The sequence below is a fragment of the Apium graveolens genome, chromosome 5, assembly GCF_009905375.1.
Source record: "Apium graveolens cultivar Ventura chromosome 5, ASM990537v1, whole genome shotgun sequence".
NCBI lineage: Eukaryota > Viridiplantae > Streptophyta > Magnoliopsida > Apiales > Apiaceae > Apium > Apium graveolens.
This window is the reverse complement of record NC_133651.1, coordinates 272,838,414-272,856,607: the sequence shown is the minus strand read 5'-3', so window position 1 is coordinate 272,856,607 and position 18,194 is coordinate 272,838,414.

Genomic DNA, 18,194 nt, shown 5'->3' with positions numbered 1-18,194 from the left:
ATTCATTTCTTAAAAATGACTTCTCGATAGGCCAATTATAAACATCCATTTTTGAGTTCTCGAAAAGTCATTCACATTTACTATAAATACCCAGACTTCTCGATACATACACTTACTTACATCTTTCGAGATCTCAAGTGACCTAGTATTCAATCCAAAATTGTTTTCTCTCTCGTTTTTCATCATTTCTCATAAATTTTTCTTACCCACTCATTCTCATCAATCAACAATGGCTCTAAATGTTGCAAGAACATCTATCCCAGAGAAAGGAACCAATTATCTTGCTTTTACTTTTTAGATATATTTGAGATGTCATGTCTAATATGCTTTGTGTTTAGTTTTCAGAACTTAACAACAGGACATATCAGGACTTACTGAAATCAGGACTTACTGAAGTCAGAGCTTAATATTAGAACTTAAGGTGTCAGAAGATACATATCAGTACTTAAGTGCGGGAAGACTTTCAGTTAAGGAATGATGCTGATTTACAGGAGAAGATCGAGATTAAAACAATAGAAGATATGCATGGAAAGAGTTAGAAGACTAGAAGACTTGTAGAAGATATCTGATTGATATATTTTAGGAGACAAAATTATATTCCATATCAATTAGAATATATCTTGTAACTGTGTACTATATAAACACAGCTTAGGGTTTACACTATATGTGTTATCATTATCGAGAAGATTATACATTGTAACCTAGCAGCTCTTAATGATATTGTTCATCACTGAGAGAGAACAACAGTTCATATTGTAACAGAGTTTATTGAATATACCTGATCTTTGTTATATAATGTTGAAATCGATTTGATTGTATAAACACTATTTTCAACCCCCTTCTACAGTGTTGTGTGACCTAACAATTGGTATCAGAGTTTTTATGTTAACACACATACAGTAAAGATGCAAACAATCATGTCTGAAGAAACACAAACCCCAACTAAGCCCACCAAAACTCAAGAAACTCAAGAAACTCAAAACACCCAAACCCACAGTCGATATGAGACTATTAGGGTTCCCATACTGAGTCCTTCTGAGTATCCCATACGGAAAGTGAAGATGGCTATGTTTCTGGAAGCTACAGATCACGAATACCTTGATAGGATTAATGAAGGACCATATAAGCCTACCAAGCTCTCTGTTGCAATTGTTGATCAACCAGCTAGTCCATACCAAAGGAGAAAGGTGATTACATAGCTGAAGACATCTCATCTATTGCCAAGGATGCAAGGGTAAGACATTTGCTGCATAGTTCCATTGATAATGTCATGTCAAACAGGGTAATTAATTGCAAGACTGCAAAAGAGATATGGGATGCTTTGGAGACAAGATGCCATGGAACTGAAGTAATCAAAAAGAACAGGAGGACTATACTCAAGAGTATGAGCACTTTGACTCAAAAGCTGATGAGTCATTAACTGACTTATATGACAGGTTTATCAAACTCTTGAATGATCTGTTACTGGTGGACAAGGAATATGATCATGAAGATTTAAATCTAAAATTCCTTTTAGCTCTTCCTAAAAATTGGGATTTGAAGTCTACTACCATAAGAGACAACTATGACCTTACTGAAACTACTCTTGATGAAATTTATGGTATGCTCAAGACTTATGAACTTGAGATGGATCAAAGGAGCAAGAGGCATGGAAGAAAGTCAAGGACAGTTGCTCTTAAGGCTGAGGAGGAATCTCCTAAAGTGGCTTCCTCAAAAATGGCAAATGAAAGGCTCTCATCATAAAGTCTGATTCAGAGTCATCATATTCTGATGACGATGATTCAGAAACTGAAATTTTACCTGAAATGGATGTTGATGTAGAGATGATGCAACTGTGTGCTCTTATGGTGAAGGGTATCACAAAGATATCCTACAGGAAATTCAGAAAGGGCAAGAAGTTTTCCAGGAAAGGTGGAAGTTCTGATAAGAAAGGGTTCCAAAAGTCTGAAGGCAAAGGAGGAAAGTCTGACATAGGAGACAACTCAAATATCAAATGTTACAATTGTGGTGAAAGAGGCCACATATCTCCTGACTGCAAGAAAGGAAAAAGTGACAAAGGCAAGGCACTTGTCACAAAGAAGAAAAGATGGACAGACACTTCAGATTCTGAACATGAGGTGAACTATGCCTTGATGGCAAATGCTGATAGCAGTCCTGAAACTGCTGAACTAAAGGTACCTCAAATAACTTATGCTTTTCACACTGATGATATTACTGAGTTGAGATTATATCTTAAAACCATGTTCATTAGTTATAGAGATCAGACTTTAACATGTGAAAGATTAACATCTCAAAATCTTGCTTTTAAAAACAGAAATGACTATTTAGAAAAGGAGTTAGTTTTTCTTCATCAAACTAAAAAAGAAAGAGATGAGGCTTTGTATGTTAGAAATGAAGTACTAAAATTGAATGAATCTCTAAAAACTGATTTAAAAAAGGAAAGAGAGATCATCAGGACTTAGACTAACTCTGCCAGAACAACTCAGTATTTACTAAGTAGTGAAAACTGGAAAGAGGGATTAGGTTATGGAGATGATAAAAGTGAGAAAGGAACTGTTAGATATATTTGATAATGTCATGTGTAATATGATTTGTGTTTAGTTTTCAGATCTTACCTAACAGTTGAAATCAGTACTTAACTGGAAATCAACACTTATACTAAAGACATAACTTAAGATATCAGAACTTAAGTTATCATAACTTAAGTTATCAGAAGATATTTATCAGGAGATAATATCAGGACTTAAGATGACTTTCAGATAAGGCAGATGGCTGATTGAAAGGAAAGAAGATCGAGACTAAGACAGAAAGAAATATGCATGAAGAAGGAATTCTATGAAGAATAGAATACTTGGAAGAAAAGATAACTAGTTGATATATTTTAGGAAGCTGAATTATATTCCATATCAATTAGAACATTATCTTGTAACTGTGTAGTATATAAACACAGGCATAGGGTTTACACTATAAGTGTTATCATTATCGAAGTTATTATTCATTATAACCCTAGCAGCTTTCATGATAATTTGTTCATCACTGAGAGAGGACAGTTCCATATTGTAACAGAGTTTATTGTGTTGAATAAAATCTGTTTTCTGTTGCTTGAGTTCTTATATTCGATTTGATTGTAGTAAACACTGTATTCAATCCTATTCTATGTGTGTGACCTAACAAGTGGTATCAGAGCAGATCTGTTAACACACATACAGTTTAAGATCCATAAACAATCATGTCTGAAGAAGAAACTCCAACCAAACCCACCAAAACTGAAGAACCTCCAAAAACCATAACCCATAGTCGATATGAGACTATAAGAGTTCCCATGTCGAAACCTTCTGAGTATTCCATATGGAAAGTGAAGATGGCTATGTTTCTGGAAGCTACAGATCCAGAATATCTTGACAGGATTAATGAAGGACCACATACACCAACCAAACTCTCTGTGGAAGTTGTAGTCAGCCAGCAAAGTCTGTACCAAAGGAGAAAAGTGATTACACTGCTGAAGATATCTCATCGATTGCAAAGGACGCAAAGGTAAGACACTTGCTGCATAGTGCCATTGATAATGTCATGTCAAACAGGGTAATTCAATGCAAGACTGCGAAAGAGATATGGGATGCTTTGGAAACAAGGTGTTAGGGAACTGATTCAATCAAGAAGAACAGGAAGACTATACTCACTCAAGAGTATGAACACTTTGACTCAAAGCCTGATGAGTCTTTAATTGTCCTATATGACAGATTCGTCAAACTCTTGAATGATTTGTCACTAGTTGACAAAGAGTATGATATTGAAGATTCAAATCTTAAATTCCTGTTAGCTCTTCCTAAAAGATGGGATTTGAAGGCCACAATAAAAAGAGACAGCTATAATCTTGATAAAACAACTCTTGATGAAATTTATGGGATGCTCAAGACTCATGAACTTGAGATGGAACAAAGAAGCAAGAGGAATAGAAGAAAGTCAAGGACAGTTGCCTTTGTGGCTGAGGAGGAAAGTCCCAAAGTTGCTGCCTCAAAGAAAGGAAAGGGAAAAGCTCTCATTACAAAGTCTGATACTGAGTCATCAAGTTCTGATAGTGATGATGACTCAGAAACTGAAAGTATACCTGAGATAGACCCTGATGAAGAGATGATGAAGCTGTGTGCTCTTATGGTGAAAGGAATCACAAGGATTGCATACAGGAAATTCAGGAGAGGAAAAAAGTTTTCCAGGAAAGGTGCAAGTTCTGATAAGAAAGGTTTCAGAAAATCTGAAGGCAAAGGAGGAAAGTCTGACAGAGGAGATTACTCAAATGTTAAATGCTACAATTGTGGTGAGAAAGGCCATATATCTCATGATTACAGAAAAGGGAAGAGTGACAAAGGCAAGGCTCTTGTCACAAAGAAGAAAAGCTGGTCAGATGCTTCAGATTCTGAGGATGAGGAAAACTATGCCTTGATGGCAAATGCTGATAGCAGTTCTGATACTGCTGACTTAAAGGTACCTCAAACTACTTATGCCTTTCATACTGATGATATTACTGAGTTGAGAAGATGGCATACCCCAACTTTACCAATAATTTAAATATAACTATTACAACATTTTAAAAGAAGTAAACATAACCAAATCCAAGATCTTATAGTTTAGGGTTTGGAACAGCCCAACACTACCATCTATTACAACTGATTTTAATATCGAATCCTCACACAAACTACTATCTCTTATTCTACCTGAGCTCGAACATAAGCATCAGCATCACAGGTCTTACGGGTGGTCTTCTTGAATCTAACCATAGATGCTAGCTGTAATATTAGGGTAAAGCAAGGAGTGAGCCAAATGCTCAACAAGTGCTAAATAGTACGATATAAAACATAAATCGAGATATACATTAAAGAATGATAATGGGAAGACATAACCAATGATAACGAGAGATAAAACTTTGGGTGATGGCATCATTTTGCTTGTATCAAAACAATTTCAAAATCACATCTTAATCAAAATCATTTTATGACGCTACGGATTACAGCCGGTGATCAGCCGCGAAGTAATCCCGAACCTCGCTGGGTTCTAAAATATTAATGGGATCCCTAGGCAACTTTTAAGCCTAATATAAGTGTGGAAAGGACTCGCGTCTCAGTCCAGATCCACTATTCAGAGAAAACATTTACCCCCCTTTGGGACTGAAAATCCACATTTTAATCATTTTAAAAATCGATATCGATTTATGACAAAATCTCTTTTGACCGTAAACATTTTTATCAAGGGATTATAGATCAACTCGAAACACGGAAAATATGGTACTAAATCTCAGGGCCATGATCCACTAAACTTTACTCTATTAGGGTAACTGAAAGGTTTTCATATATCAAAACTTGGACAAGGAAATTTAGTGAGGCTATTGGATATTATGAAGGGGTAATGCCAAACTGGGCTTAAAGCAATGGTTTCTCGTCAAGGTGCAAGTGCTAGATCATCAAGAAGATAAGCATCATGAATACTAAGGGTGTTAAGGTATGAAGAAATGATCTTTAACTCAGGATATATCAGAATTGTCAAGCTTTAGGATAAGAAAGAGGGGTATCAATCTATGAGGAACAACTTTGATAAATATCTGGCTTTCAGGTATCAAGGTAAGGTTCTATAGGGGTTCAAGTATCAGGATGAGATATCAATACTTAGGAATCATTAGCATGGTAATCAAGAGGATCAACCAAGTGCTATAACAACTCTTTATTTTATCATGGCATTCAAAAATACTTTAATATACTATCATGATAAGACTTTTGAACTACTTGCAATACGTACTCGAGGGTTCATGGCATTTCTATATGATTCAAAGATAAACATAAGATACGCTTGATTAAAATATATCAAAATGACTCAGGATAGTTGCATCAATATATATGAGCTATTTGCAGTGAATACGAAAGATAAGTTGAATCACTTGCCGTGAGGAAGGCTGGTCTGGTCTGACTGGTAGGAGAAAATGGAAGCTTCACTCGACCTTTATGAAAAGTTTACCCTCGTCTCGAGATCCTACATAAATAATAATCCTCATTATAATATATTCTCTCCAACTTAACCTATTTACAACCCGAATTTAAACACGGATGGCACTTAGGCCTATATGCACTTAATTTATATTCACCTTAAAAATATAATTGCACACATAGCCACATATACTCACATATCATATTTTAAAACCAAATAATACCACATACACCATAATGCAACACTAGGCTTGAATGATCTCGACTCACAACTTAAGTCACTTGGTCGCTAAACTAGACAAAGTCTTCAAATTTTGGCTTCCTAACTCGATGTGCCTTTACTAAACTATCCAAGACCTATTGACCCTCACTTGGGCTTTTTGCTCTACTGACCTTACACTATCTTACAACTATGGTGGTCAACCTAGATCTCACTCCTAAGTGTTCTAAAACTAGGCGATAAGTGAAAGTGCTCACTGGTGTAAATTTCAGAATGACATCTATGGTTTATTGAGTGCATTAGACACCCTTAAACTACAAGTTTTCCTTCAAAACTTTCACACAAGACTCTCCTGACCTTAGGGCATCTCCCAAACTTGATGTGGCTCAAGGGCCTGGCTTGGGCCTTCTTGGGCCTAAGCTTAAAGTCCAAGGTTCCCCTGTTTTCCTGGGCAGAAAACGCCCTGACTTGAATTAACTTGTGACACATGATTCTAACTCATATCCTATCAAATATGGTTGGAAAAACTTCTCTGACACTCCCTCTAACTAAGGCCCAACAGGGCCTAATGAGGGCCTACCCATGACATGGTCAAATCTCCCTATTTCTAAGTTGCAACAAAACTATCCCCTGTTGGACAGGTTTTGTTATTCTACTTGTGCGCCTAACCAAACGACATGCAAACCTCCAACCAACTCCTAAAACCTTTTATATACTCCTAATACTAACTTATGGTGGCTTGGGCCTCAAAGTGCACATCAATGACATGGTCAAAACTCACTCTAAACCTCAGGGTACTAAACTGATTTTCTGCAGAAACTAAGACTCTTCTTTCTCCAAGGTTTTTACTTGACAAACTCAACCACCAACAACCCAATACCCAAACCAAGACTTAAACATGGTGATCTACTGAATTAACTCCCTTACACTCAAAATAATTTTGGTGGAGATCATCCTTACCTAAGGTGTAATCATGGAAAAACAAAGGAAATCACATTGCACAATTTACAAGTCATCAAGTTTTTGAAACAACAAGTTATGTATTTTTATAATATATACACGAATTATTACCATACATCAAGGAGCACTAATCAATATTAACACCTTATTCCTACTGAAATTAAAGCTTACTAACAAAATCTTTCCAAATGATCAAAATCTTCCAACATTCCAAGAGAAATTTACATGCATGCATGTCTTCGAGTTTTACCAATCAAAGCAACATGTTTTCTAAATATATTTTACCATGAAATTGACATGTAAGCCTAGAATAAGGTATATCTATATGATCACTTAGCATGCAAAGGGTTTTATCAAGACTTCACTAAGATTTTCATGTTATCATCACAAAAAACACAAAGTGGAACATGACAACCAAAACACCATCCATTCGGCTCCTATCAAGTCATGGCCGAATGGATTATTGTTAAAACAACAATTGCATGAGTGTAGCATACTCATGTCTAGCCATTCTCAACCCTTTGCTACTATAACTCATGGTGAAAGCCTTGAATTTACAAGAATCAAGGATATTCACTTGGAGTTTTAACAAAACACCACCATGCAAGGTCAACACATAAGTTTTTCTACTCTAAACTCTTAAGATATACAAGAACAACATGTAGGGAGTAGGATTACTTGATAATAGGATGATTGTTTGAGTGAGAAATGAAGAAAGAAGGGGATGGGGGCTCAGTTTTTGGGAATTGCCGAGAGGGGAGGGGGAAAAGCCGAGAGGGAGGGGGAGGAAGGAGATGAGAGTGAAGTGGTGAGGTGAAGTGAAGTGGTGATCACTTCCTTGAGTTGTTTTTATGTCTTGATTTGACTATATTGTGAGTGGGTTTGAGAAATGACAAGGGTATCCTTCTAGCTAGAATTAAGCTAACTTGCATGCAAGGTCAAGGAGGTAATTTGGCTACTAGTTCATGAGTTAGTGGGTTTGGAATTGTCCTCTTTGTCCTTGAAAAGAATGAAAGGGTGGTTTGCATGCAAGGGCTTCCTTGTAATTTGCTAATTATGATAATTAAAATTTATAAAGATTTATTTTTATAAAATAAATACAAGTTCAAAAATTATAAAATTTATACAATAAAATAACTTGGATTTTTAGAAATTTTATAAAACCACTTTTGAAATTTGTGAACAAAATGACTTTTAAAAAGAAATTTATTCAAGGTTTAAAATATTTCTTATAAATTAAAAATAAAAGAAATAAATAAACTTTTGCTTTGAAAAATCATATACCACATAAAGCAAATTTAGGACGCAGAAATTTTCATTCACACAAGCATACAATAGTTGAATATATTGGCATTCGTCTTTAAAATTGCACCAAATTTACAAATAATATTACACAAAAATTCCGGTCGTAACATCCTCTCCCCCTTAAGGGATTCTATCCCCAGAATCTAAGAGAACAGATAAGGATACCGGGAACGCATATCAGACTCTAACTCCCAAGTCGATTATTCGACCTTAGGGTTCTTCCAAAGTACTTTTACTAACTTTACTGACTTATTTCTAAGACTCTTCTCTTGCCAGTCGAGTATTTTGACCGGTTGCTCCACAAATGACAGGTCTGCCTGAATTTCTACAGGTTCATATTCTATCACATGGCTAGCGTCAGGATTGTACTTCTTAAGCAACGACACATGGAACATATTATGCACATGCTGATACTGAGGTGGTAAGGCCAACTCGTAGGCCACCTTCCCCACTTGACTCAAAATTTCAAAAGGACCTATATATCTAGGTGCTAACTTCCCTTTCTTGCCAAATCTAGACAACCCTTTTCTAGGAAACACCTTCAACAAAATAGCTTCGCCAATTTGAAATCGAACATCCTTACTCGTTGGATCCGCATACTTCCTCTGTCTATCTTGAGCAGCAAGTAACCTTCTCTGAATTAGCTTGACTGTGTCATGCAACTGTTGCACCAATTCCGAGCCAAGAATCCTTCCTTCTCCTACTTCATCCCAACTTGTTGGTGATCTACATTTTCACCCGTACAAAGCTTCGTATGGTGGCATGCCAATACTGGAATGATAGCTATTGTTGTAAGAGAATTCAATCAACGGCAAGTGGTCGTCCCAACTTCCTGCAAAATCGATTGCACAACTGCGCAACATGTCTTCGATTGTTTGAATTATCCTTTCGCTCTGACCATCAGTCTGCGGGTGGTACGCCGTGCTCATATTCAACTTCGTGCCAAGACATTCTTGAAATTGCTTCAAGAATCTCGAGTTAAATCGGGCATCTCTGTCTGAAACTATTGATACGGGTACTCCATGCCTTAGTACGATTTCACGCACATACAGATGAACCAATTTGTCCAATGACGACTTCTCGTTAATTGGAAGGAAATGCGCTGACTTCGTAAGACGATCAACTATAACCCATATAGCGTCATGTCTGGATTTCATTCGCGGTAGTCCCACTATAAAATCCATAGCAATATTTTTCCATTTTCATTCTGGAATCTTTAGGGGCTAAATTAATCCGCTTGGTCGTTGATGTTCTGCCTTCACCTTCTGACAAGTATAACACTTCGCAACCCATTCTGCCACGTCTCGCTTCATATTTGGCTACCAAAAGTTCTTCTTTAAGTCTCGATACATCTTGGTTCTTCCCGGGTGGATTGAAAATTTCAAATTCTGGGCTTCGTGTAGGATCTCATTCTTTAATTCTGGTACATGGGGAATCCAAATTCTGGAGGAAAACCTTAGTATCCCTTGCTCATCCCTTTGAGTATTAATCTCCTCTCCAGTTAACTGATTCTTCTATTTCTCCATTACTTCTTCTTGACATTTCTTTATCTTTTCCACTAGGGTTAGCTGAAAAGTCATTGTACGACAAACTTTTTCAACTTTTCCACAATCACAAAGTTCCAGTTCAAATCTATTGATTTCTTCAGTCAATTCCTTTGGTGTTGCCATCATATTCAATCTCTCCTTTCTGCTTAGTGCATCGGCCACAACATTCGCTTTTCCAGGATGGTAATTTATCAAGCAATCGTAGTCCTTGATCAATTCCAGCCATCTCCTCTGCCTCATATTGAGCTCCTTCTGAGTGAAAATGTACTTTAAACTCTTATGATCTGTGTAGATTTCACACTTCTCTCCGTAGAGGTAATGTCTCCAAATCTTAAGTGCGAACACTATGGCGGCTAGCTCCAAGTCATGCGTCGGGTACTTCAACTCATGCGGTTTCAACTGTCTTGATGCATACGCGATCACCTTACTGTGTTGCATTAACACACAGCCCAATCCTTTATGTGAAGCGTCGCTGAATATCACAAAGTTTCCTTGGTCATCTGGTAGTACTAACACTGGTGCTGTTACCAATCTCTGTTTCAACTCTTGAAAACTATCCTCACATTCTGCACTCCATTCAAACTTTTGATTCTTCCTGGTTAACTTGGTCAATGGTGTGGCGATTTTCAAAAAATCCTTGACAAACCTTCTATAGTATCCTGCCAATCCTAGAAAACTTCGCACTTCCGTAGGAGTCTTTGGCCTCTCCCAACTCATAATTGCCTCAATCTTTGCCGGATCCACTTTAACTCCTTCATTTCCAATGACGTGTACCAAGAATTGAACTTCCTTTAACCAAAACTCACATTTGGAAAACTTGGCATACAACTTTTCTTGCCGAAGTATCTCCAATGCTATCCAGAGGTGTTGTTTATATTCTTCTTCTGACTTAGAATAAATAAGGATGTCATCAATGAATACCACGACAAACTTGTCCAGATACTTCTTAAATACTCGATTCATCAGATCCATGAATGCGGCCGGGGCGTTGGTCAATCCAAACGGCATTACTAGGAATTCATAATGCCCATATCTGGTCCTAAATGTTGTCTTGGGAATATCTTCTTCTTTGATCTTTAATTGATGGTATCCCGATCTCAAGTCAATCTTTGAAAAGCATTTTGCTCCCTGCAGCTGGTCAAAAAGGTCATCTATTCTTGGTAGCGGGTAGCAGTTCTTGATCGTTACCTTATTCAACTCCCGATAATCTATGCATAGTCGCATACTCCCATCTTTCTTCTTTACAAACAGAACAGGTGCTCCCCATGGCGACGTACTTGGTCGTATCACTCCCTTATCCAACAATTCTTGTAGCTGGCTCGCCAACTCTTTTATTTCTGCTGGTGTCATCCTATATGGGGCCTTTGAAACTGGTTCCGTGCCTGGAGCAAGGTTGATCTCGAACTCGATTTGTCGATCTGGTGGCAAGCCTGGTAGTTCGTCTGGAAACACATCGGGAAACTCGTTAACTACAGGTATATCTTCTATGCTGGGACTCCCTTTTTCTGAATCCACTACATAAGCTAGGAACGACTCACAACCTTTTCTAAGTAGCTTCTTAGCCTGAGTGATTGTAAGAAATAGTTGTTCTTACCTCTGCCCCTTAAATACTACCTTCTCTCCACTCTTCGTCTTTAAATACACTTTCTTGGTCTTACAATTAATCTGAGCGTTATTCTCTCCTAACCAATCCATTCCTAAAATTATATCAAACTCCCCCAACTTGAAGAGTATCAAGTCGGCTGAAAACTTATACCCCGAAATATCAATCTCACACTTCCGACAGAATTAATTCACAGGAATCATCTCTTGGTTCGCAATTACCACATTTACTACCTCGCTCAAAATCATTTTATCAAATTGAAGCTTATCAACAAAAGTTTCTGATATGAAAGATCTTGTTGCTCCCGTATCAATCAATACTTTAGCTTTGACATTATTGAGTAAAAGTGTACCTGCTATCACCTCAGAATTCTGAACAGCATCCTTCATCTTCAGATCAAATGTCCTTGCTGTTGCTTGCGGGGTTGGTGTAGGTGGTGGAGGTAATGCCAATACCTCAGCTGGCACGCTCGCACTGATACTTGCCACATTCATTAGAGCTCTGACTGGTCCGGTTTCCTTGCACTCCCTAGCTATGTGTCCAGTCTTCCCACACTTGTAACACGTAACTCCTGGCTTCGGCATCTTGCACTCATTCGCCAAATGCCCCTTCTGGTTACACCTATAGCAGGTCATGCTCAGTTTATTGCACACTCCAGGGTGCCTTCTTCCACAGTGCTTGCATTCTGGTCTCTGGAACCTATTTTCTCTAACTTGGCCTTGGCTTGCCTGGTTGTTCCCCTTTGATTCTTGCCTTTTGCCCAAATTTACCTTCTTTTGAAAATTTCCGCCCTTATGGAATCTGATCCTCTTTACATTCCGATCTTATGAACTTCCGGCTTCAGACTTTTCTCCAAAAAATGGAACCTTCTTCTTCTTGTTATCCCTTTCATTCCTTGACTGCGTCCCATTATTCTCAATCAGAGCAGTTTCTGTACTACTCCCGCATAGGTTTCAAGTTTAAACATAGCCACTCTATCTCTGATCCAAGGCTCCAATCATTGCTGAAATTTCTTTGCTTTTTCCTCCTTAGTGCTGGTATACTTTGTCACAAACCTTGACAACTCAGTGAACTTCTTCTCATACTCTAGTACAGTCAAGTTCCCTTGCTTCAACTCCAAAAATTTAAGCTCCATCTGATTCTGCATGTACTTAGGATAATACTTTTACAGAAATAACTTCTTAAATCTCTCCCAAGAAACCTGCTGAGTTGCTTCCATAGCTTTTACTGATTCCCACCAATAGATGACTTCGCCCTTCAAGAAGTAAGTAGCATATGGCATCTTCGGATCGTCTCCTAACTGTACCAACTCAAAAGCCCTTTCCATTTCCTTAATCTATGTGTTAGCTATTACTGGATCAGTGGTATCATGAAATACAGGTGGATTCACATTCTGAAATGCCTTGAAAGTGACAACTTGTCTAGGTGGTACTGGTGGTTCAGGTGGTTGGTGTGGTTCACAGTTATCTTGGTTTTCAATTAGTTGTTGAAGAGTTAGTTGTTGTTGAGCTATAGCATTGGTTTGTTGTTGCAAAGTTTCCAGTAATCGAAGAATATTTGGGTATGTGGTAGATGTGGTTGTTGGGTTCTTCTTTTTGGGAGGCATGATCCTGAAATAAGAGTTATGTCAAAACATATATGAATGATAAAATAATTTGAGGGTATCGCATGGAATTCTGGTTTACTTATGAGGTCAAGTTTCAAATTAAGCGGATATGGCAATGCATATAAAAGCGTAAAATAACAGTTGAGAGCAAATGGAACAATAGTGCATGATTATTGAAATTTAAAAGTCACAATAAATCAGGATTAGGACAAAGTCTGATTCTAGGAACAACAGGCTTATTAAAGGAAATAACGGAAATAACTGGGAATTCTACGGAGTCTGATAGTATAACAACATGAAAAGGTAAGTGGAAAGAACTAAGGCTCCACTCCATCTGAACGGGGCTTGGTAGTCTTTTCCTCTCGAAGCGTCTTCACAATGCTCTGGAGCTCATCCGCCACCATCTAAATGACATACTGGCTGGTGCGGTCCAGGTGCGCTGGCATCTCCTCAAGCTTAGTGTTGACGTACTGTACCAAGGTCTCAAGTCTCGCAGTCATCTGCTCCTTGGGCTTCCCTTCATAGTTTCGGCTGTCCGGGTACACGTTCTTCAGTCGGTCTATCAGTCGGTCGTACTTGCCCTGAAGCATGTCAAACTCACGCTTCAACTCAGCATACACGGAGAAAGCAATAGTGTCATCCGACCCAGAGGATGACGAGGGATGCGCCTTTTGCTGACAACCAATAAGAGGAGTATTAATAATAATTTACTTAACCTACTCTCTCGTATATTATCTATAACCTATACATATACCCTATAACCTATTTGGGCTGTCCACGGACTCTAAACCGTAGCTCTGATACCAAAACCTGTCACACCCCAACTTTACCAATAATTTAAATATAACTATTACAACATTTTAAAAGAAGTAAACATAACCAAATCCAAGATCTTACAGTTTATGGTTTAGAACAGCCCAACACTACCATCTATTACAACTGATTTTAATATCGAGTCCTCACACAAACTACTATCTCTTATTCTACCTGAGCTCGAACATAAGCATCAGAATCAAAGGTCTTACGGGCGGTCTGCTTGAATCTAACCATAGCTGCTAGCTGTAATATCAGGGTAAAGCAAGGAGTGAGCCAAATGCTCAACAAGTGCTAAACTGTACGATACAAAACATAAATCGAGATATACATTAAAGAATGATAATGGGAAGACATAACCAATGATAACGAGAGATAAAACTTTGGGTGATGGCATCATTTTGCTTGTATCAAAACAATTTCAAAATCACATCTTAATCAAAATCATTTTATGACGCTACGGATTACAGCCGGTGATCAGCCGCGAAGTAATCCCGAACCTCACTGGGTTCAAAAAATATTAATGGGATCCCTAGGCAACTTTTAAGCCTAATATAAGTGTGGAAAGGACTCGCGTCTCAGTCCAGATCCACTATTCAGAGAAAACATTTATCCCCCTTTGGGACTGAAAATCCACAATTTAATCATTTTAAAAATCGATGCCGATTTATGATAAAATCTCTTTTGACCGTAAATATTTTTATCAAGGGATTATAGATCAACTCGAAATACGGGAAATATGGTACTAAATCTCAGGGCCATGATCCACTAAACTTTACTCTATTAGGGTAACTGAAAGGTTTTCATATATCAAAACTTGGACAAGGAAATTTAGTGAGGCTATTGGATACTATGAAGGGGTAATGCCAAACTGGGCTTAAAACAATGTTTCTCGTCAAGGTGCAAGTGCTAGATCATCAAGAAGATAAGCATCATTAATACTAAGGGTGTTAAGGTATGAAGAAATGATTTTAACTCAGGATATATCAGAATTGTCAAGCTTTAGGATAAGAAAGAGGGGTATCAATCAATGGGGAACAACTTTGATAAATATCTGGCTTTCAGATATCCAGGTAAGGTTTTATAGGGGTTCAAGTATCAGGATGAGATATCAATACTTAGGAATCATTAGCATGGTAATCAAGAGGATCAACCAAGTGCTATAACAACTCTTTATTTTATCATGGCATTCAAAATTACTTTAATATACTATCATGATAAGACTTTTGAACTACTTGCAATACGTACTCGACGGTTCATGGCATTTCTATATGATCCAAAGATAAACATAAGATACGCTTGATTTAAATATATCAAAATGACTCAGGATAGTTGCATCAATATATATGAGCTATTTGCAGTGAATACGAAAGACAAGTTGAATCACTTCCCTTGAGGAAGGCTGATTTGGTCTGACTGGTAGGAGAAAATGGAAGCTTCACTCGACCTTTATGGCAAGTTTACCCTCGTCTCGAGATCCTACATAAATAATAATCCTCATTATAATATATTCTCTCCAACTTAACCTATTTATAACCCGAATTTAAACACGGATGGCACTTAGGCTTGTATGCACTTAATTTATATTCACCTTAAAAATATAATTGCACACATAGCCACATATACTCACATATCATATTTTAATACCAAATAATACCACATACACCATAATGCAACACTAGGCTTGGATGATCTCGACTCACAACTTAAGTCACTTAGTCGCTAAACTAGACAAAGTCTTCATATTTTGGCTTCCTAACTCGATGTGCCTTTACTAAACTATCCAAGACCTATTGACCCTCACTTGAGCCTTTTGCTCTACTTACCTTACACTATCTTACAACTATGGTGGTAATCCTAGATCTCACTCCTAAGTGTTCTAAAACTAGGCGATAAGTGAAAGTGCTCACTGGTGTAAATTTCAGAATGACATCTATGATTTCTTGACTGCATTAGACACCCTTAAACTACAAGTTTTCCTTCAAAACTTTTACACAAGACTCTCCTGACCTTAGGGCATATCCCAAACTTGATGTGGCTTAAGTGCCTGGCTTGGGCTTTCTTGGGCCTAAGCTTAAAGTCCAAGGTTCCCCTGTTTTCCTGGGCAGAAAATGCCCTGACTTGAATTAAGTGGTGGGGTGAAGTGAAGTGGTGATCACTTCCTTGAGTTGTTTTTATGCCTTGATTTGACTATATTGTGAGTGGGTTTGAGAAATGACAAGGGTAATCCTTCTAGCTAGAATTAAGCTAACTTGCATGCAAGGTCAAGGAGGTAATTTGGCTACTAGTTCATGAGTTAGTGGGTTTGGAATTGTCCTCTTGTCCTTGAAAAGAATGAAAGGGTGGTTTGCATGCAAGGGCTTCCTCGTAATTTGCTAATTATGAAACTAAATTTATAAAGTTTATTTTATAAAAAAATACAAGTTCAAAAATTATAAAATTTATACCATAAAATAACTGGGATTTTTAGAAATTTTATAAAACCACTTTTTGAAATTTGTGAACAAAATGACTTTTAAAAAAATTATTCAAGGTTTAAAATATTTCTTATAATTAAAAATAAAAGAAATAAATAAATTTGCTTTGAAAAATCATATACCACATAAAGCAAATTTAGGACGCAGAAATTTTCATTCACACAAGCATACAGTTGAATATATTGGCATCGGCTTTAAAATTGCACCAAATTTACAATAATATTACACGAAAATGCCGGTTGTAACTGAGTCACTACTGCTTATCAGAATTTATGCTATTATCAGAGTATTTCTCCATATCAGAGAATGTGAAAAGTCACCAAGAAAATTTTATTTTGCTTTTAATGCATATTACTTAATACCAGCAATGCACTTGGGTCTTCCCTTCCACATACATTTTTCTCTAGATCTCAAAGGAGTACCTGAAAGTTATTTCTTTTCATTACTTTTTCTTTTGATAAGTGAGGCTTATCAACACTTAGTACATCCATAAGATTTACCACATCAGAACTTAACAGATAAGAAGCACTATTCTAGTTTTTGACTTAGTAATAAGATACACAAAGTAAACCTAACCAGCTCAATATTAGAATTTTCTTGTGTTAAAAGCTTTCCACATAAACAGTTACTTCAAACATGGGATCATTAGTATATTAGAGACTACTAGGTCAGCATCTAGCACAGTTATCATTAGATTGAATAGTCACAGAAACATTCATATCACTATCAGAGTTTAGAAATTCACATCAGACAATAATCCGCACTTAAGTAATTACAATTTAAGCACAGATTACATAAATAGTAATATCTGTAATACTGATTATAAAGTCTGATGAATCAGAACATAAACTAAGCAGATTTAGAGAAAGAACCTGAAACCATTCCAAGTTCATTTACCAATCTTGTAAAATTAGCTTCACATAGTGGTTTTGTGAAGATATTGCTAGTTGTTGATCTGTTTGGAACAAAATGCAATTCCACTGTACCTTCCATCACATGCTCCCTTATGAAGTGTACCTAATGCTGATGTGCTTTGTCATTGAGTGCTGAACTGGATTACTTGTTATAGCAATAACACTTTGATTATCACAATTAATAGGGATTTTAGAAAATTCTAACCCATAATCCAGTAACTGATTCTTCATCCAAAGAATCTGTGCACAACAGCTTCATGCAGCAATGTACTTTGCCTCTGTACTTGATATGGAAATTGACTTTTGTTTCTTTCTAAACCAAGAAATTAATCTGCCTCCAAGAAATTGACAGCTTCCACTTGTGCTTTTCCTGTCAATTTTGCACCCTGCAAAATCTGCATCTGAGTAACCTATTAGCTTAAAGTCTGATTCCCTAGGATACCACAATCCTAAATCACCTGTACCCTTAAAGTACTTGAAAATTCTTTTTATAGCTGTTAAGTGAGGTTCTCTTGGATCTTCTTGAAATCTTGCACAAAGACAGGTAGCATACATTATATCAGGTCTCTTGCAGTTAGATAGAGTAATGAGCCAATCATACCTCTATAATCAGTAATATCTACTGATGTACCATTATCCTTATCCAATTTATTGCATGGCCATAGGAGTGATGCACTTGAACAGTCTTGCATTCCAAATTTCTTCAACAAATTTCTGGTGTACTTAGATGACAATAAAAGTTACTTCTTCATTCCTGCTTGACTGAAGGCCCAGAAT